The sequence below is a fragment of the Sus scrofa genome, chromosome 4 (genome assembly GCF_054392235.1).
Source record: "Sus scrofa isolate SSC_HxYL_T2T_F1_AM1 chromosome 4, Sscrofa_HxYL_maternal_Yorkshire_Landrace_v2.0, whole genome shotgun sequence".
NCBI lineage: Eukaryota > Metazoa > Chordata > Mammalia > Artiodactyla > Suidae > Sus > Sus scrofa.
The window spans coordinates 26,922,261-26,949,285 of NC_139386.1; the positions used below are offsets into that span (position 1 = coordinate 26,922,261).

Genomic DNA, 27,025 nt, shown 5'->3' on the forward strand with positions numbered 1-27,025 from the left:
AAATACACAAATTAAGCTTCAGAGACACATTTTTCTGAACTCCAATGTGCAAAAGTGCAGAACACATAGTAAGCCTTGGAGTATCATACCAGCAAATTGGCTTCTAAGTAACAATAGAGCAAATGGTGACTTTTGCACTCAAAGGAGACAAGCAGATGGTGAATAATTCAGAGAGAGACTCAAAATATTCCAAACTTTGAAAATTGTAGGAATAAATCACAAGCACAATATGAAAAGGGGTTGGCTGGTTTGGACTCTTATACCAAAGTTCAAATAGCTTTATATGTGAAGAAAGTTTGCTATAATCCAGGTGGCTGCATGAATCACTAAAATTATAGGTGATTTAAATATCTCCTTAGTTTGTGGAAAGTCAATATATTTTCCATTATGCTGACAAATACTTATGGCTTATGATCTCACACTTCCCTCTGGTTCCAATCGTATGGCTACTAAATTCTCTCTCTTACTCACTGTCACCACGTCTTATTTCCCTGCCCACCACTAACTCAAACATGGAACATACAATTTTCCCTTGCTATCTCTTATAAACTGCTTAAACATTTTAGGTGTATTTAGAAAGCAAAAGATACTCAAGATCTATGGGAAGATCATTTGCATTGCAATACAAATGGCAAATAAGGTTAAGTTAAATGTTTGATTTTCCTTAAGCTTCCTTTGTTTACACACCTCAAAAAATTCTCCCCGATGCCACTACAAAGCCTTAGCTCTCGCTCATAATACACTTCATACTTATCCCCTCTTTTTTTTTGGCTGCGCCTGCAGCATACATAAGTTCCTGTGCTAGTGATCAAACCACACCACACCAATGACCTGAGCCACAGCACTGACAATGCTGGATCCTTAACCTGCTGAGTCAGCAGGGAACTCCTATTTCTTCTTTTTAATTTGCTTCTATTGCTTGATATTCTTAAAGAATTTAGATAAATAAATGGAGGAGGATATTTTTTAAAAATGAGTAAAATCGGAGAAATACCCATGGGGGAATGATAGCCTGAGAACAAGAGTTGGGGTGCTATTCTTGATAAAATCAAGATGAATTATGTAAGCTATTTAAATATTAAAATATTAAAAAAAATAAAATTGAAAATATATATGTAAAGTGATGCTAAAATTAATCATAATCCAACACTGCTGATATATAACTACTGTTAACTTTTAGGTGTATTCCTTCCCAGCCATTTGATATATACTAATTGTCCATCCATTCAGAGGTAAACTTGCCTAACATTACAGCTTATTTCCTTGTAATGACTTTTGTTTCATATTTGACACTACGGAGGCAAAGACTAATATATTAATCTGTAAAAACAATAACATTTAGTGGACCTAAATGCAAGAGGATATGAAAAGAGGTTTGGTGAAAGATGTATCCTCACAGTAGATGGTTTATTATTTAGACTTATTTAATAAATAAAATTAGATAATTCAGGTAGTTCTTATGAGGTTTAGAATAAAGGAATAATTACTGATATTTCTTGGCAATTAAAGTGACACTTTATGTTGCAAAATTTGAAGATTAATAAGTAAATTTTTAAAATCCATGCTCCCTAAATGCAAATATGTTAATTATTTATGGCTGGTGATAGAACAAATGAGTGTTGTTTGTTTTCTAAATGATCATCAGAAACAAGAAAACGTGTCATCTGTAGTGAATTAATAAGAAAATGGCTCAATAAAAATATTTTCCTGGAAAGTATCTCAAAAAACTCAACCAACTAATAGAAGTGAACTTCTGCAAGAGGAAAAGGACATGTATAAAGTTACAACTCGTATCATATTAGATGGTGAAAGAATGATTTTTGTCTCCCTAAAATAAAAAATATGGCAAAATGTCCTCTCTTACCATTTCTATTCAGTATGGTACATGAGGTTCTAGCCAGTGCACTCAGCCAGTCAGGCAAGATTAAAAAAAACAAAAAAGTTCAGGTTTGAAAATGTTTTACTCATGGGCAATATGAACATGTATGTAGAAAATCTTAAGAATTCCGCACAAAAAATGAATCTATGAAAACTAATAAGCTTAGCAAGGACTCAGAATAAAGATCAATATACAAAACTCAACAAACTTATTTCTACATACTAGAAATAAATAATCCAAAAATTAAAGAAACTAAGTTGTAGACTTATACTTTTGATAATGACAGTGCTTAGTATAGCTGAAAAAAGAAGTGAAAACGAGGTACACACAAACCCACACATTTTTCCTGAGGGAAATTTAAAAAAAAAAAAATCTAATTACGGGAGTTCCTATCGTGGCTCAGTGGTTAACGAACCTGACTAGCATCCATGAGGACTCAGGTTCGATTTCTGGCCTCGCTCAGTGGGTTGGGGATCTGGCAGTGCCCTGAGCTGTGGGTTGCAGTTGCCGCTGGGATCTGGTGTTGCTGTGGTTCTGGTATAGGCCAGCGGCTACAGCTCTAGTTTGACCCCTCGCCTGGGAACCTCCGTATGCTACCGATGTGGCCCTAAAGAGACAATAAGGCAAAAAAAAAAAAAAAAAAAAAAAAATCTAATTACAAAGTGTATTATGTCAAGGCACTCAAGGGTCCCCTATGGCTAAGATGGAACTTGCTGATCCGTAAATTTAGTGCAGTCTCTATTAAGGCCTAAGCCAAATATTTCAAAAGTCACAAGCTATTCCTAAAATATACATGGACCATATATCAAAAATCAAGGAATTCCACTCGTGGCTCAGTGGAAACAAATCTGACTAGCATCCATGAGGACATAGGTTCAATCCCTAGCCTTGCTGTGAGCTGTGGTGTAGGCCACAGATGCTGCTTGGATTCTAACTTGCTGTGTCTGTAATGTAGATGCACAGCTGTAGCTGATTTGACCCTTAGCCTGGGAACCTCCATATGCCACAGGTGTGCCCCTCCCTGCCCCCGGAAAAAAAAAAAAAATCAAAAACAGACTTTAAAAAAGTGGAGAACTTACACCCACTTCAAAAGTTAATACAAAGAGGACTGACATTAGCAACAATGGCTAAGTAGGTAGGTTCCAGGGCTCAACTCTCCACAAAAAAAAAAAAAAAAAAAAAAAAAAAAAGAGAGAATAAATGAACGAAAAGTGTCGGAATCAACTTGTAACTCTGGAGAACAGCGAGAGGTGCACAGAAAGCAAGTGAACGCTAACGGGAAGGATTGCCACCTGAAAAAGAGTAAGGGAGCTTCGCAGCCTGGACTCACCGGCCGTCTCCAAGAAAGCCGCCCAGGTCCCCAAGGCTCCTCGTGCCGCAGAGCTATCTTCTCCAAAAATAATGTCTGTCCGTTTTCCTAGCAGCTGCCTGAAGAACTGCTCTGTTACAAAGAAACTGGAACTCCCATAGGAAAAGTTGCTGTGTAGCGCGCTTTGCTGGAAACTTTGAAAGACAAATGCAAAACCTCTCTGATACTTGGGAAGAAAACAATTCCGGCTCCAGCAGAGGGAAACAGTAAACAGGAGGGAGCCTGACAGGAAAAGCTGGGAAGGGAGTTGCTTAGGACTTGGACAAGCTCTGGCACATACTGAGGAAAACTAACCTGGGAATTTAAAAGCTGCGCGCATGCCCAGGACTGGCGCATGCTCAGAGGAGCCCTGAGAAGATGAACCGCTTTCCTCTGAGGCGGATTTTTCCCGCCCAAGGAGCGGGTGGGAAACGACTGGAGCTGTGAGCGGCCTAGTCAAGCATCAGCGGGGTGACCTGATAGAACCAATCTGCAAGGACTGGAGAGGTATGTGTTTCCTTACTTTTTGCTCCAGGCATTTAAGGAGACCTCAGTCAACAGGACAACATGTACCCGTTGTAAAGCTTTCTTTTGTTCCAGATTCCACTCAAAACTAGCTGCTTTTTGGGGTAGTCAGTAATTGTGCTGGAGCAGCGCACTCGTATGAGGGTTATATTACCTCAGAATTATGAGGCCTACTAGTCTGTTGTGCCATTTATTATTTTTTTAATTAAAATTTCTAATTTTTCAATTTCGTTCTACTTACCATTGTGTGATTAAAAAAACAATGCTATTTTAAGTGCTGACAGTGAAGTATACCTTTATAAAATTAGAAGGTATTTTGTAGTAAAAAGTGCATCATGATAGGAAAATAAGAATCATCTTTGTGAACTAAAATAGAGTGTACAATATGTCAAGGATTAGGGACATATATCATAAAGTTTAGTTAAAAAAAGAAGTTAGACGTGAAAAATCAAGCAATGTATCAAGCTCCGCATGTATATAAGTCATTTGCCAAGCTTATTCAATTGTTTTGTTTTTTATTAATATATGAACTGATCTTTACTTATTTCTGGATATTTGAAATGGAACTTTTAGAGAAATATTTTGCTCCTAAAAATTATTACATAATGATCATCTGTAAATGGAGGAAAACTTGTTGAATCATATACTACTGTGCAATAAACACCAACTCCAAATCTCGATTCAGTGGCTGAAGTTTAAGAATCCAAAACTGCACAAGCGAATAACGTTGAAGATCAATGCACTGAAGGGAACAGTTGTTCTAGGAGTGAAATCAAGGAATTATGACAGAATATAATAAAATTATGTTATTCTTTCAAGAGAAAATCAATAATTTTCTAATAGATATTTTCTTCCTAGTACAATATGATATTTTATGGAATTTTTTCACTTGTCTCTTAGGTATGAGCATTTTTAATGAAACAGTAGTCATAATACATATAGTATGTTTTTAATTTTTTAATATGTGTCTGTTTTTGTTTTGTAAAATTCACACTAATATTTTAAACATACTCTTAACTATAAACAAAACACACATTGGAAAAATATGCATTCATAGTACATTTTGGATGTAATTTATAGTATAAATTTTGACACCTATTTCAGGTTAAGAAATATATCTGAATTTGGAAAGAGTTGTTTTGAAGTTAAGGAAAGATAAAAGATTAGTGTATATTGTTATCCATACTTCAAAATAGTTATAGATTTTGAATAATTGAAATCATGAAATCATTCACAGCTTTTTATTTTGTTGGAATTATTAGTTTTATTTAGGGAAGATTTCCTCTAAAGTATATTTGTGTCTATTTTATACAAAACAGTAAAATTTTAAAATGATCAATATTTGTTCTTTACTTGGTAGGTGCATGATACCAAGCCTTTCTGGAAATTTAATACAAATACAATTTTTTTCTCAGTATAAATCAAAGGAAATTTGTTTAAAAAAATGGCCAAGAGCAAATTACAATATGTGGGAAAGACCTTTACTAATGACTCAGCTTGGACAATTTTATGTGAACCTCACAGACAGCACATGGCCCCATAAGTCCTTAAATATTGTGACTGGCTTTGTCTCTTTCCTGTGACTGACATGTCAACTTCCATTTCTGAATCTCAAAATCCCTCATGAATCCGTGTTCTTTCTGATTCCTGATATCTCAATCTCACTCAAAGATGAAACAGAATATTTTGGACAACTTTTGGCTCACTGAATTTTGAAGCTGGAAGGGTTCAGAAAAACTTTCTTTTTATAAATCTATAGAGATGAAATAAGTAAGTCACCAAATTATGCCAAAGTCAAATAGAGTTTTTAAAAAATTAGGGTGCTTTTACCACTTGTTTCTACATTTACATTTTCATTCCTTTGTGCTTCCTGAGAGCTAAGAAGAGAAGGTACATGATTCCATAAATATTTGTTGAATGAATAAATTTGTTTCCTGTACATCATTTGATTATCTTTTGAATTGAGATATTCTCTGAGATGTGGAGGAATACAAGAAGAAACTTGGCTTCTGATCTGGAATTTGGTTATAAATTCAGGTGTTACAAATTGATAATTTATAATTTATAGACCTCAATTATATACTCTGCCACACTTTTCTTTCTGTGCTAAACTGGCTTTTTATGGTAACATTTGTGCTTCTGGTCTTTTTTTTTTTTTTTAAGTATAGTTGACTTACCATATTATATTAGTTCAGATGTACAACATAGTGATATTTTTATAGATTATACTCTGTGTAAAGTTATTTTAGAATATTTGTCTGTATTTCCTGTGCTGTACATTATATCCTTGTATCTTATTTCTTTTACACCTAGTAGTTTATACCTTTTAATCCTCTCATCCGATTTTGCTCCTCCCATTACCCTTTCCCCACTGATAACCACTAGTTTGTTCTCTGTATCTGTGAGTTTATTTCTGTTTTGTTATATTTTGTCATTTAAATTTTTTTATTTAGATATTAATGAAATTCTGGCTATTTTCCAAGTAAATAAAGCATTTGTTCCCAAGGGGTTCATCGTCTGACAGGAAAAAAATATGCTGATTTAGTACCCATAGTAGACCAGACAAAATTCTAGTCACTAGAATCCTAAATAAAACAAAGGAGATCCTTTCCTGTGTGATCACACGTTTTAATAGAAGTATGCAGAAGGTATAAAATATCCTGGAAAAAGAACAGGTTCTCTGTTGCAGTGACTGAGGCAATGCTCAGAAGAAAAGGTGAATTCAGAAGAAATCTTGGAAGGATGTGTTCAGCAGGATGATAAAATGGGAGAACCTTCCATTAGAGGGAGAAAGCAAGTGAAGCAGCAGAAAGGCATGATAGGACTGCTAGGAAGGAAGGCAGAGGTTGAAGGGAGATGCGGGGCTTACATCAAACTAGGTAGCTCTCCATGTAGGACTCAAGTGGCTGAAATCAAGGCTGAATTGAGACTTCTATCTTTGGTTGTGTGACTGTATATCAAGACACTATAGAATGGAAGGGAAATAATGATAAATTTAAAATTCATTGACATTGAGATGTCTGAGGGATGAGCAAATAAGTCAGTAGGTAATAAAAAAATACAGGAAAGAAGTACGGACTGAAAATTTAGAGTTCAGATCAACCATCACTTCAGCTTAAATTTCTCCCATTGCTTCCATCCTCTGTCATCTCACATAGGGGCTGCCAGCCCTTTAAAGCAAACAACCCCCCCCATCTAATCGTAATTTCCTAAAAGATCACTAAACACCAAAAAGAACCATCTCTTCTCAGTATTCAATTATTTAAATTAACACATTTTGTGCAAAACCTATTATACTCCTCTTATTTTTCTATTTTATGGTAGCCTATTTGAGATCCTAAATTTGAGAACCATGAATGTATTCCAAGGGATCAAGTTCAAACAAGTTCAAACAAATCAGAATATTATGGTCATAACATTTTCTCTTTCTCTTGACCATATCCTGATGCTGCTTCCAGCGCATCTGTCCTCTGACTATACTTCAAGTCTCAAATACCCTGCTCCTTCTGCCCAATCTGGCTATTCATGTTTTTTTTGTTTTGTTTGGTTTGTTTTTTTTTTGTTTTTTTTTTCTTTTTCAGCCCTATGCAAGGCATGTGGAAGTTTCCTAGCCAGAGATGGAATCTGGACTGCAACTGTGACCTATGCCACAGCTGTGGCAATGCTGCATCGTTAATGCACTGTGCCATAGTGGGAAATTCTGGCCATATTCTTGATACAAACTCATGCACCTGGCAAGCACTCACTCATTTTAGGTGAGACTTAGCTTAAATGTCATCTCTTTCATAAAGCTCTCCCTAGAAAATCACTACCATTCCTGTTCTTCCACACAGTGAACTGGTGAGTTCACTAATGTAAAGAGATTGCTTTGGCACATATCACATTCCTGGAGTTGTACCTAGAACACAGTGCTTATTATTCAGCAAGCAGGAAATGATTGTTTATACACAGGCCAAAATCATAGAGGCCAGCATAGGCATCATCTACATACACAGCCACCAAAATGCTCTAAGAGGTCATTTTTCATGATGCTGCAGAGTGCTAGTATGGATATGATTTTGGAGAAGCATACATTTTTAGCCCTCAGAGCAGAAAATAAGAATATAAGACAAATTGCATCATTTAAAATAGCAGTAATGAATGATAAAAATATGAGGAGACCTCAGTCAGAAAAAAGCAGGATATGACTATATGTGCTACACAAGAGGAAGCTGCTTATGATGAATACAGACCAGTGGCATTGTAGAGCCCACAACCAGACACTCAGGAAGAGATATGAGGTTGCTGGGCTTCAAACCATACAAGCTTGATGATATTAAGTATTTAGTAGGGTTTGTATTTATGTGCCAAACAGAGGCTCTAGAATTTTATCACCCATAGTTAAAACAAAGTATCTACTTGAAGATAAGAACATTTTTTTTTATCTTAGTACCCCATGGAGATAGGAGAGAATAAAGGGTAGGTTTAATTTATTTCTTTATCCTTCAATAAATTGTAAACTCCTTAGGAATAATAATTTAAAAAGAGGTAATCCAGTGAACAAGTGGTGTTTATTTTTAAATGCAACCATCTCCACATTTCCCTGTTTACTGGCTTCTCTGCACTAGTAGTAGTGGGATTTAACATCACAAGTGAAACCAAAAATAGGCTGGATGTAGAACTAATGCTTTACTTCCCTCTGGCTCAGGAAAGACATTTCAGCAAAGCCCATAAGTCAGCCATCCTGTGCTAAGTGCCAAAGCAGGCAAACCAGTAAGTGCAATTATCTGGGATAAACAAAAAGTATTAAGAGGCAACATTCTTGGCTTTGAAGAACTTATATTTAGGCTATAAAAATTAAAAAAAAAACTACAATATAAATACACAAAGATATGTGGATGTGTATATGTTTGTATCTAGAAAGTAAGAAAAGTTCCAGGAGTTTTGTAGACATATTAAAATGATATACAGGAAAGTTTGCATGGGATGTACTTACCAAATATGGGACAATTTGAATATCAGCATATGTAAAACAGTGGCAGATTACAGTATATTGAAATAAGTAAGACTCATGAGTCTGTACTCTTTTGAATGAGTACATGAATGAAAGAAGAACAATTTATTATAAAATGTTTAAGGACTTAGAGAATTAGAGAACTACTATTTGGCAGAATAGTTACAAAATAGTTACACTTGACAAGAGAAAAATCATCAATGTTTGCTAAAATTATTGAATGCAAGTGTAATAAGAAATAGTACTTTACAGGGTTCTTATTGTGGCTCAGTGGCAACAAACCCAACTAGTATCCACAAGGATACAGGTTCAATCCCTGGCTCCTCTCAGTGGATTAAAGATCCAGTGTGGCTCTGAGTTGCGGTGTAGGTCACAGATTCAGCTGGGATCTGGCGTTACTGTGGCTGTGGTATAGGCTGGCAGCCGCAGCTCCAATTCAACCCCTAACCTGGGAACTTCCATATGCCATAGGTCCAGCCCTTTAAAAAGAAAGAAAGAAAGAAAGAAATACACTTTACCTGATTTAAAAGCATTACCTCACAGCACACTCAGTAATTATAGACATTAAATTAGTGACTTACTTTGGAAAAAACTGGCAGATACCATCTTAACCAAGTGACCAAAATGAACATCACCAATAATGGACGAAATTAAAGTCCTGAGGTGTCCATTAAGGTCTTTGACCCATTTTTTTTTTTCTTTTTCAGCCACACCTGTGTCATATGAAAGTTCCCGGGTTAGGGATCAAATCCAAGAGCTGCAACCTACCCCATAGCTGCAGCGATGTAGGATCCTTAACACGCTGCGCAGAGCCAGATATTGATTCCGTGCCCCCTCGGAGGCAATGCTGGATTCTTAACCTGCTGTGCCACAGCAGAAACTCCCCCATTTTTAATTAGATTCTTTATTTTCTTTATTGTTGAGTTTTAAGAGCTATTTCTGTATTTTGGATAATGGTCCTTTATTGCATGTGTCTTTTGTATGTATTTTCTCCCAGTCTGTGAATTCTTTTTTCATTCTCTTGACAGTGTCTTTCATAGAAGAGAAAAATTTAATTAAGTTCAGCTTATCAATTCTTCCTTTCATGGATTGGGCCTTTGGTGTTGTATCTAAAATGCCATTACCAAACACTAGGTCATCTAGATTTCTCCTATGTCATTTTATAGTTTTGCATGCTGCATCTAGGTCTGCAGTCCATTTTGAGTTAATTTTTGTAAAGGCTGTAAAGTCTATGCATAGTTTTTGTTTTTTTGCATGTGGATATCCAGCTTTTTCAGCAGCATTTGTTGGAAAAAAACTGTCTTTACTCCATTGTATTGCCTTTGCTCATTTGTCAAAAATCAGGAGACAGGATTTATGTGTGTCTGTTTTGAAGCTCTGTTCCATTTCATTGATCAGTTTGTCTGTTGTTTTACCAATAACATACTACCTTTATTACTGTAAGCTTTACGGTAAGTCTTTAAGTCTTGAAGTTGGGCAGTGTAAGTCCTCTAACTTTTTATTCTCCTTCAGTGTTTGTGTTGGTTATTCTGCGTTGCATCTCCATATAAATTTTAGAACCAAATTGTTGAAATTAATAGATAACTTGCTGGGATTTTATTGGGATCGCATTGAATCTATAAGTCGAGTTGGGAAGTACTGATACTTAAGTTTTCCTGTCCATGAACATGGAATATCTCTCTGTTTATTTAGTTCTTCTTTGATTTCTTTCATCAGAGTATAAAACTCATTGGCTCTTACATGTATTTTCTTAGATTTATCCCTAAGCGTTTCATTTTTGCAGATGCCAAGGTATATTACACTGTGTTTTAAATTTTAAATTCTACGTGTTTGTTAGTGGCATATAGAAATGTGCTTGACTGCATCCTACAAACTTGATATATTCTCTTATTGTGCATTTTTTGGTTGACTCTTTCAGATTTTCTACATTGGGAATCGTTTTATCTGTAAACAAAGACAGCTTTTTTTTTATTTCCCCAATCAATATGTGTTCCATCTTCTTCTCTTGTCTTTTTGTGTTAGCTAGGAGTTCAAATACATTGTTGAAAAGCAGTGATGGGTGGAGACATCCTTGTATTTTCCCCAAATCTTAGTGGTAAAGCTTTGTTTCTCACTTTTAATTATGATGTTAACTGTAGGTTTTGGTTTGTTTTATTTTGTTTTATTTTTACATGATTTATATCAAATTGGGGACATTTCCCAGTATTCCTAGTTTACTGAGAGTTTTTATTATGAGAGTTTTTATTGTGAATGGTTGTTGGATTTTGTCAAGTACTTTTTTTCTAGATCTATTGATATGTTGTTACTGCATCAATGTAATTTTTCCTGTTTAGAATGTTGATGGTATGAATTACATTAATTAATATTCTAATGCTGAACCAGCATTGCATATTTAGGATAAATCCCACTTTGTTATGGTGCATATATAAATTCTTTTTATATGTTGTTGGGTTTGATTTGCTAGTATTTTGTTGAAGATCTATTTTTGCATCTACCTTTATCAGAGATATTGGCCTGTGGTTTTATTTTCTTGTAATGTCTTTGTTTTTCATATTAGGGTGTTTCTGGCCTCATAGAGTAAATTAGGAAGTCCTTCCTCTGCTTCTGTCTTTGGACAGTTTGTAAAGAATTGGTATAATGTGTTCCTTAAATGTTTGATAGAAAGTTATATTGTAATTTTGGCAGTATTCTGGCTACCTATTTATTTGTAACCATTGCAAATTTTAGACACTAAAACAAACACAAAGCAAAAACATTCAGTGCTGTTTCCCACAATTCTATGATTAAGTGGACTCAAATGGAGTATTCACATGAAATTCCAATGAGAAGCAAGGGCTACAGTATCTAAAGCTATACTAGCCTAGGTTAGAAGACTGAGGTGGCTCATTTACATCGAATGTCAGTTGCTTGCTTAGCTAGTGCTTTTGACCATGCTGTTTTTATGTGGCTTGGACTTCTTATGATGCCAGAGTTCTTAGAATAGTGTTTTTGGCTTTGCCACTTAAGTCCTAGAACATTACTCCTGCCTCAACTTATTGGTCAAGTTACTTGGTAAATCCTGTTGAGGTTCAAGATTTTTTTTTGATATGCTGACCTTAAGCTGTGAAGGGGGTAGACAAAGGGTGAGTTAAAGCTTTTCATTTGGTTATTTTGGAGAATTATAGTTAAAAACAAAATCATCTGCCAACTACTTTACAAAAGTAATAGAGAAAGAAAACACTTTTATTATTAAATAAGAATTAAACCAGAATGTGATGCACATCATGGGCAATCCATTAAGAGACAGGAGGCAGAAAGGAATTTCACTCCCTTATATAGTCAAGCCTATACAGCACTTTATATCCATGATTTCACGTTAAATGTAGCTGGTTCTCAAGTAAGAGGACTGGACAGACCCATCTGTCACACATAGTTCATACAAACTTTACTTAGTTATTGGGGTGACCGACCATCTGTGTTAGCTTATTAACTGCTCAGACAAGAAACAGACTTGTATCTTAATGACAGGAGGTAATTTTGAAATTTGGAGCAAGGTATTCATTGACATTAGGCTTTACACTCATAAATGTCCCCCAAACTGAGAAATAGGGGTACTATCCCCTTAATGTTTACATTTCACCATGATGACTCTTAGGCTGGTGAAAAAGATATTCCAGGTTCACAAAGCTAACAAAAGCCTTATTTTGTTTTCAAATATATGCATTTCAAAGAAAGGAGGAATTACCTACAATTTTAATTTTATTTCTTACATATATAAGAAATAGTAGGGGAAGGGAATATTTCCAGTATTTTCAAAAGATACTTAAGTCTCTTACTTTTAATTTGTATTTGTTCTTAGAGTTAATAGTGGGCACAATGTCACCAGAAACTTTCTAATCTAGTCTGGTCCATGACATTTCTGGAAAGGGACATCCACTATATACATGATTGAATTACACCACATCTCTTTGAATAGTTCAGGCTCTTTGGTATTCTACCTCCAGCTGATTCATATTTTCTATTAATTGTGGCTGTATGCATTCAAATTCTTGCATCTCAAATATGTGTTTTGATTATTCTGCCTGTTATTTCTGAATTTCTTTTTTATATGACAAATAAGGGTGGGGTTTCTAATCTTCTACAGTTAAGTTTTTTAAGTACACTGTTAGTTCCTCCTCTAAATTTACCATGCTTATGTGAATTGTTGAGAACCCATAAATCTTCCTTGATCCTTTAGCTATTGGATGGGCTTAATTCTTTCTTTATAAACTAAAGCCTTTGCAACTATTCATTCCCTGAACTCAAAAAACGTTTACCTTAGTGTTTTTATGAAGTGTTTCAATCAAAGTCAAGGGAAACAGCTATTATCTTTTGATGAGCTACTGAAAACAGTAACAAATAAAACAAATACATAAATTAAGGGAAAATAATGAAAGTAAACCCTCAAACATTTTTAATGTTATATCGTGGGTCATTTTTTACTTAAAAATTAAAAGAGACTTACTGAGATACTGCCAATTATATATGGACATATACAATATTGTGAGATATAGAAAGATTTTAAATAGGAACTGAGTAGTGATGCTTCAATTAGTGTGTTTTCTGTAGAAAACGTCCTTTCACAGTAAGTCAGCTGAATTAAAAAAAAATCATAATTCTGATGAGGCAGACTGCTGTGCAGCTGCATGAAAAAAAAATATTTTAATCAGGAGCATCTATTTGTTATGGGCCAATTGAAGCAAACATAGTCAACCCAAGGGAAATTTATGAAGTCTTTCAAGTTTATTGTCCATGTGCATTCTCTTTCTTTCCCACTATGAGATCACTAACCTCAATTTCAAATAGATCACCTTATTTTTTTTTTCATTTTATACTTCTTATCTGTGAAATTGGGGAAGACATTGATAAGTAGTTATTTATAGATTATGATGGCTATAAAGTCATTTAAACATCTTCAATTAAATAGGTCTTTAAATATTAAATAATGGATTAAAGGATTTTGCTTTGCTTAGTTTTTCCTTTTCTTCATTCTCTTCTTCATCTTTCCCTTCCTTCTTCTTGAATGCATGATAATACTAGGAGATGAGATGTTAGGACAGTAGATAGAGGGAAACCCTGAAGTTGTGGTTGATTTTCTTAATTATAAAGTACACACACACATATACACACAGACACACACACTCTCAAACAAAATGAAGTAATCCTATCAGACTCAGTCAACTAGTTATTGTGTGCATTTTTATGAGTGTATGTGTTTGTATAAACAATTTACTTTCAGTGTGTTTAAACATTTAAACATTATATATATTTATAGTTGTGTATAAATATCTACATATATTTTTATATTAGTTATCTCTTGGTTCTGTTACAAATTACCACACATTTTTTGATTAACAAAATTGTATTATCATATGTTTTAATATGTCAGAAGTCCAAAATGGGTTTGCATATCAGCCTTCCTTCTGAAGGCCCTAAGGGAGAATCCAATTTGTTTCCTTGCCTTTTCCAGCTTTTAGAGGCTGCCTGCATTTTTTGGCTTAGAGCTTTACATCACTTTGACTTCTGTTTCCTGTCACTGTGTCTTCTTTCTGTCAACATATCACCTCTAAATCTGACTCTCCTGACTGACTGCCATTTGTAAGGACACTTTTGATTACATTTAGTCTACCTGGATAATTTAAGATAGTTGTCTCATGTCAAGTTCTATAATCACATCTGCAAAGTTCCTTTTGCCTCCTAAGGTAAGATATTTACAGGTCTTGGGCTCTAGAACATGGACACATGTGTGGGGGGAGGGGCAATTATTCAGCCTGCCATTATTTTGAAAAAAATTAAAATAAAATTTTAAATGCAAGGGTTCCTGTCGTGGCACAGTGGTTAACGAATCCGACTAGGAACCATGAGGTTGCAGGTTTGATCCCTGGCCTTGCTCAGTGGATTAAGGATCTAGCGTTGCCTTGAGCTGTGGTGTAGGTTGCAGGCATGGCTCGGATCCTGTGTTGCTGTGGCTCTGGTGTAGGCCGGTGGCTACAGCTCCGATTGGACCCCTAGCCTGGGAACCTCCATATGCTGCAGGAGCGGCTCAAGAAAAGGCAAAAAGACAAAAAAAAAAAAAAAAATAAATAGATAAATAAAACTTTAAATACAAATTGGCAAATAATATAAAAATATCCATCAACCAATAAAGAAGAGATAGTATTTCATCATAACACTCAGAATATGAACATACAATACTGGAATAGTATAGCTAAATATGCTTGGAGTACCTCCACACTTCTGTTCCCCTGTCCTCCTTTCCAGAGTCATTTCCCAACTGATTTTCACAAGTAAACTTCTAATTTATAGTTAATGAACCTTTTTAACTTGGTATTGATCTTAATTTTTATTTGGATATAATAAAGATGTGTAAAACTAAACACTGGAGGGTATCTATCAAAGATAATTATTTACTTTTTCAGCATAACTGAAATTGAGCCTTTTTTCTCCCTGAAACTAATTAGGTGATAACATTAGGTTAATATAATTTTATTGTATTGGTAAAAATGAGTGTGAATAGAGAAAAAAAATGAAATATTAAAATAGTCTAAAATTAAAAATGGCTGAAATATTGAAAACAATTCTCTAAACCACTTTTTTGGTATTTAGATTATATATATATATAATTTATATTATATAGATTATGTATTATATATATAGCACCATGAGTAGTTATCCTAATTTAAGATTATTATTTTTTAAAGGCAAATGCATTGACTAATAATACAGATGATCTATTATAACATTTATTGATTTAAATTTAACTATTTTCTTATCGTTCCTCTTTTATCTTTTTTTTTTTTTGTCTTTTTGCCATATCTTGGGCCGCTCCCGTGGCATATGGAGGTTCCCAGGCTAGGGGTCCAATCGGAGCTGTAGCCACTGGCCTACACCAGAGCCACAGCAACGCGGGATCCGAGCTGAGTCTGCAACCTGCACCACAGCTCACGGCAACGCCGGATCGTTAACCCACTGAGCAAGGGCAGGGACCGAACCTGCAACCTCATGGTTCCTAGTCGGATTCGTTAACCACTGCGCCACGACGGGAACTCCCGTTCCTCTTTTTTCTTTATGTTTTTTTAAAATTACATTTTCTCAGAGCTCCTGCTGTGGTGCAATGGGATTGGCAGTGTCTTGGGACTGCAGGGACATAGGTTTGATCCCTGGTCCAGCATAGTGTGTTAAGGATCCAGCATTGCTGCACCTGTGGCTTATTTTGAGGCTGCAGCTCAGATCTGATCCTTGGCCTGGGAGCTCCATATGCTGTGGGGTAGCCAAAAAAAAAAAAAAAAAAATTACATTTTCTCCTTTCTTTTCTTCCAGGTTAATATTAAGTACATTTTTTCATTTTCTAAAATAACATTAAAATATCTATTTGATGTTTGCATTGGATTGCATTAAAGTAGTACTTTATGTATGGAAATATTAATGTAATGACACATCCAGAAAAAAATCTTTTGTCCCTTCATTTTGAAGTAATTTCCTTCTTGAAAAATATGATATTGTTCTTTGTTTCTTTTGCTTTTATGTAACTATTACTATATTAGTAGATTTTAGAGAATATTGTTACTGTATTAATAGATTTTAGAGAAATAGTGGATGCATATGAAGATAACTGAATAATAAATAATTTAAATAATAGAAGGGAAATGCAGTTAACCTATAATTCAAGAAAAACAATAAACTGAACTTAAATTATCACAGTGTAACCTAGAAAAATCCACACAGTGGTTTACACATAGGAATATGCTATTTAATATAGGCAGTAGAGTAAAAAGGAATCCTAAAGAATTGGATAACATATTTTAAACTACATTTCTGTTAAGGTGTTATTGTCTAGAATATATAAGGTACTGCTGTAGCTCAATGGGAAAAAAATTAAAAAAAAATTGATTTTAAAAAATGGGCTAAGGGTTTGAATAGACATTTTTTCCCAAGAAGACATACAGATGACCAACAAGGTAATGAAAAGATGATCAACATCACTAACCATCAGGAAAATATGAATCAAACCACAATGAAATATCACCTCACATCTGTTGGGATGTCTATTATCAAAATAAAAGGTAAGAGTTGTTGCCAAGGATATTGAAAATTCAGAACCCTTGCACATTGTTTGTGGGAATGTAAAATGATGCAGTTAGGAAAATAGTATGAAGGTTCCTCAAAAATTAAAGATAGATCTATTATGTGATCCAGCATTTCCACTTCTAGATATTTATCTAGAAGAATTTAAATCAGGATCTTGAAAGGATATTTGCTCTCCCAAGTTCATTGCAGCATTAATCACAATAGCCAAGCAATCTAAATATTCATCAAAGGATAAATAGATAATGTGTTAAATGTATACAATGGAATTTTATTCAGCCTTAGGAAAAAAAGAAAATCCCGTCATCTGGAACAACATGGGTGAACCTGGGAGGTCATTACACTAAGTGACATAAGCCAGTCACTGAAGGAGGAGCACTGTATATTCACTTATGCGATATTTCCAAAGTAGTCAGAATCAAAGAAGCAGAAGGTAGGATAGTGGTAGCTAGGGGATGAAGGGAGAAGAAAATGGAGAGTTGCTGTTTGGTGGGTATATTTTCAATTATACAAGATGAGAAAGTGTTAGAGATCCTCTGTAAAACATTGTGCTTATATTTAATAATACTAGACTGTACAAAAAATTGCTAAGAGGATAGATCTCATTAAATGTTTTTTTTGTTGTTGTTGTTTAGCCACAATGAAATGTTATTTAGCTTACTTTAAGTGCTATATCAGATATACAAACAATTCATGCAGCTCAATATCAAAAAAGGAAACAACCCAATCAAAAAATGGGCAGAAGATCTAAATAGACCTTTCTCCAAAGAAGGCATACAGATGGAAAAAACAACAACAGCAACAACAAAACATGAGAAGATGCTCAATATTGGTAATTATTAGAGAAATACAAATCAAAACTACAATGAGATATCACCCCACACTGGTCAGAATGGCCATTATCAAAAAGACTACAAACAAATGCTGAAGAGGGTGCAAAGAAAAGGGAATATCCTGTGCTGTTGGTGGGAATGTAAATCAGTACAACCACTGCTGGAAACAGTATGGAGGTTCCTCAGAAAGCTAAAAATAGAACTACTATATGATCTAGCAATCCTACTCCTGGACATATATGCAGAGAAAACTATGACTTGGAAAAAAGATACATGCACCCCAAATTCATTGCAGCACTATATACAATAGCCAAGACATGGAAGCAACCTAAATGTCTATCAATATCAATAGAGGAATGGATAAAGAAGATGTGGCAGTTCCCCTTGTGGATCAGTGGTAATAAACCCCATTAGTATTCATGAGGACGTGGGTTTGATCCCTGGCCCCACTCAGTGGGTTAAGGATCTGGTGTCACAGACGTAGCTCAGATCTCACATTTCTGTGGCTGTGGAGTAGGCTTGCAGCTGTAGCTCTGATTTCACCCCTAGCCAGGGAACTCCCATAGGCTGCATGTGTTGCCCTAAAAAGCAAAACAAAACAAAAAATATGGTGCATATATACCATGGAATATTAGCCATAGAAAGAATGAAATAATGCCATTTGCATCAACATAGATGAACCTAGAGATTATACTAAGTGAGATAAGTCAAAGACAAATATGATATCACTTATATGTGGAATCATAAAAAATGATACAAATGAACAAAACAGAAACTCAAAGACTTCAAAAACAAACTTTAGTTACCAAAGGGGACAGGTAAGGGGAGGGATGGTTTGGGGGTTTGGGGTTGGAATATGCACGCTCTTTAATATGGATGGTCAATGGGGATGTGCTGTATAGCACAGGAAACTCTACCCAATATTCCCTAATAAACTACAATGGGAAACTAATATGAAGATGAATGTGTGTGTATATATATACATAACTGATTTTATTGCACAGCAGAAATTATCACAACATTGTTAATCAACTGTAATTCAATAAAACTTTAAAATAAAGTGTTAACTTACTTTAACTGCTATATAAGATAGTGAAACTTTTTTGACATTTTGAGTGTAAAGTGTATAGCATAAAAGAGTATAGTGTAAATAGTAATAGAAATATCTTTAACATCTTTATCATTTCTGTAATTACTATGATTAGGTTTACAAAACTATCAGTCACCAAGTTCAGGAAAGGTAAACGATTGTGTGTGTGTGTGTGTGTGCACACGTGTGCATGTATATATGTGTATATACCTGTGTGTATGTACCTCAAAATCTAGGTAAGTTTTTTTACACTGCCTATATTTTTTTTTAATATTACTAACATGTAAACATTTTATAGTCTAGACTTTCATATTATAATGTTGTAAATTTCAGGCTACTACAGAGAAAAACTATAATTTCACCCACAAAGAAATAATGATAGAAATTTGATTGAAGGCACTGAATTATCATGTTAAAAATAAGCAGTCACATCTAAAATGATTATTGTAAGATTACAACTTTCATATGTAATTTCACATGGATATAGCTATTTGAAATAATATATTTGGAAAATAAAATACAAGTTTCTCCCACAATCTGAAAGTAGAGCATTCCTGTGATACCTTTTGTAAGCCAAAATGGTATAAATTGAAGCAGCAGTTACCTTACTAATGGACATACTTTACTAATGGATGCACAAAATAAATTGAGATAAAGCATAGATGTTCTAATTAAATAACAGTTTTTAAGTTTAGATCATTGGAAATAAGGCCAATTTAAATTAACTAGGAAGTTTCCTGTGATTATTCACAGATACATTTATAGCCAACATTTAGCAGAATCCTATCTATTGAGCTATAATTACAGTTTTAACAATCATGCTTATTTAAGCTTTACCACTGGTAACTACAAAAGTTTAGAGAAGGCGGCCACTCTGACAAATAAAGAATGATTTTCCTTTCTAATTTCTTATTCTTAACTTTTAAATTACTTATCCATGCATATCATTGTTTGCTTCATTAATGATATGTGTTCAGTTCAGTTTTACTTTTTGGCTAAATTCTTAACATCTACTCTTATGACGTTTTTGCACCTCATCCCCAAATGCATGTGGTTATTGGTGCCTAGTGATAGAATTTGAAATCGAGTTTATGCATTTAGTCACCTACTGTGTAAGTAAAAGTGCTTCTTCACTTGAAAACAGACCCCTTCTCATAGAATAATGAATGTTTATGAATTTTATGGATGCAGTTGATGTCCGTTTAGTTTGATAGATGATTTATTCAAATGAGGCATGTAGGAAAAAATGAAATTAATGAGGATATGTATTTGTGAAATATTATGACCTTGAATAAATGTGACATGCATCCTAAAGAATATATGCATGGATCATGGGTCATCCCTAATGATTTCCAAAGTTCTGCCAAATTTGTATGGCTCTCCATTAATTTTAAGAGAAGTAAAGTGGTTACAAATGTGAAATGGGAGAACTCCAAATGTATTACACAAGTCAAGGATTGCCTAAACTGCCACTTTATTGAATATATAATATATTATTTGCACATATTAAAAGATAATAAGCAAATCTGCCCTCTTAGCCAAAATAAACCGAAGAAAAGATGTTATTTTTACTTTGCCAACCGTTAATGGTGTTTTCCTGTTTACATATGCATCAGTTTTTGAGGTTATTATATTTTTTAAAAATATATAGAGCATGAGAGACACCTACTGGTTTTGGTAAACTGTTGAATATTTTAAGCAGCTGTTAAAATTCTATTCAGTGACAACTTTTCCAAATTACTTCAATTCATATTGTCATTTGTCATGCATTTAAAAAAATATTTTAACAGACATTTTTTAGAGCAGTTTTAGGTTCACAACAAAACTGAGCAGAAGGTACAACAATCCTATACACCCTTTGTGCCCCTCTCCCATAGCCTTCCCCGAAATCTGTATCCCACACTAGAGAGATACTTTTGTTACAGTTGATTAACATACATGGACACATCAATATCATTACAAACTCCATAGTTTCCATTAGTGTTTACTCTTGGTGGTGGCCATTCAATGGGTTTTGACAAATTTATACTGACATGTATCCACCATTCTACAAACAGAACAGTTTCACTACCATAAAAATCCTGTGTTCTGCTGATTGATCCCTCCCGCCCCTGGCAACCACTTATCTTTTTACTGTTTCCATGGTTTTGCCTTTTCCAGAATATCATATATTTGATAGCCTTTTCAGATTGATTTTCCATATACTTTTATGTTAAAAAGGAATATAATACTTCACTTGATAAATATATGCCTAGCATGGTTTATGTATAGATTACCACTCCTCTGCATGAATTTTTTGTACTGTATTCATCATTATTGTGTTCACCTCCAGAGCGATACAAGTATTGATGTAGGAGTTCCCGTCCTGGCTCAGTGGTTAATGAACCAGACTAGTAACCATGAGGTTGAGGGTTTGATCCTTGGTCTCGCTCAGTGGGTTAAGGATCCGGTGTTGCTGTGAGCTGTGGTGTAGGTCGTAGATGCAGCTCAGATCCTACATTGCTGTGGCTGTGGCATAGGCCAGCAGTTACAGCTCCAATTCAACCCCTAGCCTGGGAATCTCTAGATGCCGCAGGTGTGGCCCTAAAAAAAAAAAAAAAAAAAAAAAAATTGATGTAAAGTTTAGTTTTAAAGTTTTCTGCAAGACTACACCCAAATTGTCAAAAATGTGAGGGGACAAACTAGATGTTTCAGATATTAGTAGTTTAAGCAATGTTTAAGATGCAAACAAAGTTATTTATGGCTGTAGAATAAATTCTTGAAATTATGATTGTTTGCATAATAACTTTAATCTCAGTCTACTTTTTGTCTATCTAATTATTCTCCTTGTTCTTGACCTCTGTTATCTTTGCTCTGTACCTTTTTGTTCTCTGTTCTTCATATATATATATATTTATATGTGTGTATATATATATTTATGTGTATATATATGTGTATGTATGTATATGTATACATATATATATTTATATGTGTATATATGTATATTTGTGTATATGTATACATATATATGTATATGTGTGTGTATATATATGTATATGTGTGTGTATATGTATATATGTATTTGTTTTTTTCTTTTTAGGGCTGCACCCATTACATATGGAGGTTGCCAGGCTAGGGGTCTAATGAGAACTACAGCTGCTGGCCTACACCACAGCCACAGAAATGCCAGATCCGAGCCTCATCTGTGACCTACACCGCAGCTCAGGGCAATGCCAGATCCTTAACCCACTGCGTGAGGCCAGGGATCAAACCCGCAACTTCATGTTTCCTAGTCAGATTCGCTTCCGCTGCGCCATGACAAGAACTCCAGTTTTCTTCATATATTTAAGACAAGGTGTCTACTTCCTTTTTTAAGATTGATCTGTTTTATATCTTACGCATTATTACTAAGGTAGTTAATGGGATTTTCTTTTTCTATATTTACTTCATTCCACTGGTGGTAAGTGAAGTGTTGTGTTGAGAAAAAAGCTCTGTATTGTTTAGTCTAATAATAGCTGCTAACAAATTTCTGAATGTATAATGCCTCTAAAAAGAGTATAATATTCTAATTAACCTACAACTCCAAACATAAGCTTTACCCCTTGTTCTTTATTCACATCTCTTGCTAGTGAAATCTAGTGGATCCACCGTATTAACATTAGGCTTTAAACAAAACTCAGGCCACCAAATGGGAGTGAATATGGGGGAGAGCATGTAGGAGATTTTATGGGCCAGTTCTGGAAGTGATCATATTTTATGACCACTTTTATTCCATCATTGCTAGACTTCAATCCCACAGAATTCTAGAGGAGCTTGGGAAGAGTAGTAATAATAGAAAAGTTTGGAGTTTCTGTTGTGGCTCAATGGTTAACGAATCCGACTAGGAACCATGAGGTTGCAGGTTCAATCCCTGGCCTCACTTAGTGGGTTAAGGATCCGGTGTTGCCGTGAGCTGTGGTGTAGGTTGTAGATGCGGCTTGGATCCCACTTTGCTGTGGCTGTGGCATAGGCCGGCAGCTACAGCTGTGATTAGACCCCTAGCCTGGGAACATCCACATACCGTGGGAGCGGCCCTAGAAAAGCCAAAAAAAAAAAAAAAAAAAAAAAAAAAAATTTGTTTACCGGTTAACTGTTCACTGAAAGATTACATCTGAGCTATGCTGGAGAATCTTGTGATGTGTTAGTAGAGGACTGTATGGTCTGGATTACCTTGACAATCTGGGGCCATGCTTGTCTTATTGTCATAATTGATAGTCCCACTTTCACTCTCAAAGTTCTCCTATTATGTATAATAAAATATAGAGTGATTTTATGTCTAATATACAATTCTCCATGGGGAATGTCTATCCAAAGCTTTCCCTGAGGCTTTAAATATCCAATCCTATTCTATTTCAACCCATAATATTTTAAGTGTTTGTCTCCATTCTTTCCTTCTTGCCTATCACATTTTGGTAGAATTTCCCTCTTATTTTAAATACAATCTTTGTAATTCTTTCATTCCATCCGGCTGCCATTCATATTTTTTTTATTATATTTTCAGATTTTTCATATATGTAGATGGTAAACCCACTGCTTCTTACTTTTTGTAATTATATTTAAATTCTTTGCAAATAAAATCTGTGGCTATAATTGGAAAGAACAGTGACTTAAATGAACACCAGTCATTTCCAAAGACCAAGATAAATTATTCCTTGTTAATCTACACAGCTTTTGGCATTAGTAATTTTTCCTTCTGCTTTGAAATCTCTTTCCTCCTATGATTGTAAACTGTTTTGGCCCTATACCTATTTTTTTATCCCTTCTTCTATTTATTTTTAAAATTATGCTTTCTATTACTACACCTCTTAATGAGTGTTTACTCAAGTTTAGCCATATGTCTTTAGTTAGAAATACTTCTCTTTTTGCTATTGTTCTATGAAACAGAAATTGTTCTTCTAAGGAGCTATTGTAAAAGCAATTTCAAAAATACTTTTTGTTCTAATGTTATGTAGAGGTTTTTCAGTCTACCAAACCCTTGTGCATAGGTCTTAGGTTTTTCTCCCTTCGGAGTTCCCATCATGGCGCAGTGGTTAATGAATCTGACTAGGAACCATGAGGTTGTGCGTTCTATCCCTGGCCTTGTTCAGTGGGTTCTATCCCTGGCCTTGTTCAGTGGGTTCTATCCCTGGCCTTGCTCAGTGGGTTCTATCCCTGGCCTTGCTCGGTGTTGCTGTGAGTTGTGGTGTAGGTGGCAGACACGGCTTGGATCCCGCATTGCTGTGGCTCTGGTGTACGTCAGTGGCTACAGCTCCGATTATACCCCTAGCCTGGGAACCTCCATATGCCACAGGAGCAGCTCAAGAAAAGGCAAAAAAGACAAAAAAAAAAAAAATAAATAACTGGTAGCATCACTGGTAGCACTGGGCACATGCCAGGTGATTACACAAGGGGAGGCCAATATTAAGTGAATCAGTAGACCTCCAAGGAGAAACAAAATAATAAAAATCAACATCAATAACAGTAATAAGAGAACACTTAATCAATGGGATGCTAAGACATTAAAGTGAGCATAATTAATATAACCATAGAAATAGGGTAATATTCTAGATACAAGAATTACTTTTAATTTTTTTTAATTTTTATTTTATTTATTTATTTATTTTTTGCTTTTTAGGGCTGCACTAGCGGCATGTGGAGGTTCCCAGGCTAGGGGCCTAATCAGATCTACAGCTGCTGGCCTATGCCACAGTCATAGCAACATGGGATCGGAGCCTCGTCTCCAAACTACACCACAGCTCACGGCAACGCCAGATCCTTAACCAGCTGAATGAGGCCAGGGATCGAACCCACAACCTCCCAGTTCCTAGTTGAATTCGTTTCTGCTGCACCACGATGGGAACTCCCCCCTTTTTTTTTATTTCATTATTTACTTTTTTTTTAAAAGAGCTGACAGGAAATTTGATTGTTTGTTGCCTAATCCCTAACCCATTCTTGCTATTTTACAATGTCTATATTTGTTTAGCTATTTTCCCATGTGACTAAGAGGAAGACAAGACATTCCTTTTTCTAGGAAGAATATTTTATTCATCTATGCTGGTTACTTCATTCTACTTTCTAGTAAGGTGGCTTAATTCTCTTCAGTCTGCTTTAGTGGAAAGTTTTATAGTTCATCTCCTAGGATATTTGTGTGACTTTTTTGTTCATTTTTTTGTCTTGTTGCTGTATTTTCCCTTTTCATTCCTTCTGCTTGAAATCAAAGCATTTAGCCCCAAACTCTACTGACCGCTATTTTCAAACTATGAGTAAAAACAGACTTAAAATTATACAGATGCCAAAGAGAAGAGCAACATGCAACAAATATAAACAAACACAAAAGTAAAACAGTGTGACAAACCAACAAATGGAAACTTGGAGGCATAATTAAGCCAGTTATTTTTTTCCTCAAAGCTGAAAGTATCTTACCTAGTATAGAAGTGACAGCATTTGTTGGAGTTCCCGTCGTGGCGCAGTGGTTAACAAATCCGACTAGGAACCATGAGGTTGCTGGTTCGGTCCCTGTCCTTGCTCAGTGGGTTAACCGATCCGGTGTTGCAGTGAACTGTGGTGTAGGTTGCAGACGCTGCTCAGATCCAACGTTGCTGTGGCTCTGGCATAGGCCGGCAGCTACAGCTCTGATTTGACCCCTAGCTTGGGAACCTCCATATGCCACAGGAGCAGGAGCGGCCCAAGAAATAGCAAAAAGACAAAAAGACAAAAAAAAAAAAAAAAAAAAAAAAAAAAAGTGACAGCATTTGTTATGATAAACCCTAAATAGAATAGATAAAAATGCAGAGTAAGCTATTGAAGTAGAAGATGGAGCATAGGAATTCTAGAACATAGAATGAATAAAGAATTAAAAAAAGGTTTATCTTTTTAATGTCTAAGCGTAAAAATAAATATACACTATTTGTTATGTTAATAAGAAATAGGGTTGGAGGAGGTTTTAGTTGTTTTATTGCTATATTGTATAGAATAACCTTAGTCTTATTATATAATATCTAACCAAACAAAGTGTTTTGGAAGTATTTTGCCATAAACATAAAGGATCCAAAGCCCACAAAAACATAAGTTTTTTAGTTTGATCTTTATACAGAATAAGATATTTGAAAAATTCTAGTTTTCTAATTTGTTTCTATTATGATTTTCAATTTTTTCATCAGACAGGTTTTAGATTTGCTTCATTGATTTTCTTGCTATCTTCACATAAAGATTAATTTCCCTTATTTTTATATTTCTTTCTCTTTATGTACTGTATACTAAGCATATGTATATATTGTATATATAACATATATATAATTAATAAAATTTTAGCTACTGGATCTGAATAGAGTTGAGTTTTATAATTCATACTTGCCTAATAACTTTCTTTATCATATATGCCAATTAAATTAATCCATTGCAGGATCAATAACATATTCGTAGCCTCATTCAAAAGTCTTTTAAAAATAAATGCTCCTAAATATATATTTGTTTACTTGGGAGTAAATATTTCCCTGAAATTTCTGTTTTTTACTTTTCATTAAGCACAAAACTTACTTAAAATTTTTTCTGTTCATGTTTAAACTGAGCCAAATAAAAGTATATCTTGGGGGGCTTTTACTAGTAGATGGTACCATCTTCACTTGTGCAGTATAGTTTATATTAGTTTAGAATTCATCTATAGCTTTGGAATGTATGGAAATGTATTACAGGTGGTATTTGCACATGTCCATGTGCACATGCATGTATGCACATACATACCATCAAATATCAGCATATTCTCAGTTTCAAAGATCTGTTAATGGACTAATTGAATCATTTATTTAATAAATTAATATGTAAGTATTTTATTAGTAATTAAAATCAATTTATACTTATTGAAATATAAATATATAGCTGTTACTCAATGAATAATATTTTGATTTTATTACACAATTCAAACTTTTTCCTGATTTCCTAAAAGCAATATATGTATGAAAATCTCCAAATGATGCTTTTCTTATGAAATTTGTTTCATTAGCCTGTTGTATATTCTGCTAAACATTATTTCCATAAATCTATTTATTTGGGAGACCAAGAGCAAAATCCTATTTCTCTCTGACTCAGTCATATGGCTGATATTTAATTAAAAACAAAAACTGATTATAAACTAATGATTCAGAACATCCCCTTAGGGGATCAGAGAAGAGAAGCTGACATCCTATGACAGATGCTTCCTTTCAACCACTAGATATAGGAAACACATTCTAAATATTAAAAGTCAATTTATTTTCAGAAA

General features: G+C 34.7%; 2 long non-coding RNA genes across 4 annotated transcripts in view; one reads left to right on the plus strand and one right to left on the minus strand.

The window, feature by feature from the left end:
- The window catches only part of LOC110260451 (uncharacterized), a 273,349-nt gene extending 269,797 nt beyond the window's left edge, over positions 1-3,552 (minus strand). For all 3 annotated transcript variants that reach the window (XR_014842995.1, XR_014842994.1, XR_002343761.2), the window contains exon 1: positions 3,210-3,552. This is a non-coding gene — a long non-coding RNA (uncharacterized LOC110260451). The remainder of the gene's footprint in view (positions 1-3,209) is intronic.
- A 25-nt stretch (positions 3,553-3,577) lies between these two features.
- LOC146403733 (uncharacterized) overlaps positions 3,578-27,025 on the plus strand; it is a 126,750-nt gene continuing 103,302 nt past the window's right edge. Inside the window, exon 1 of the long non-coding RNA XR_014842997.1 lies at positions 3,578-3,734. This is a non-coding gene — a long non-coding RNA (uncharacterized LOC146403733). The remainder of the gene's footprint in view (positions 3,735-27,025) is intronic.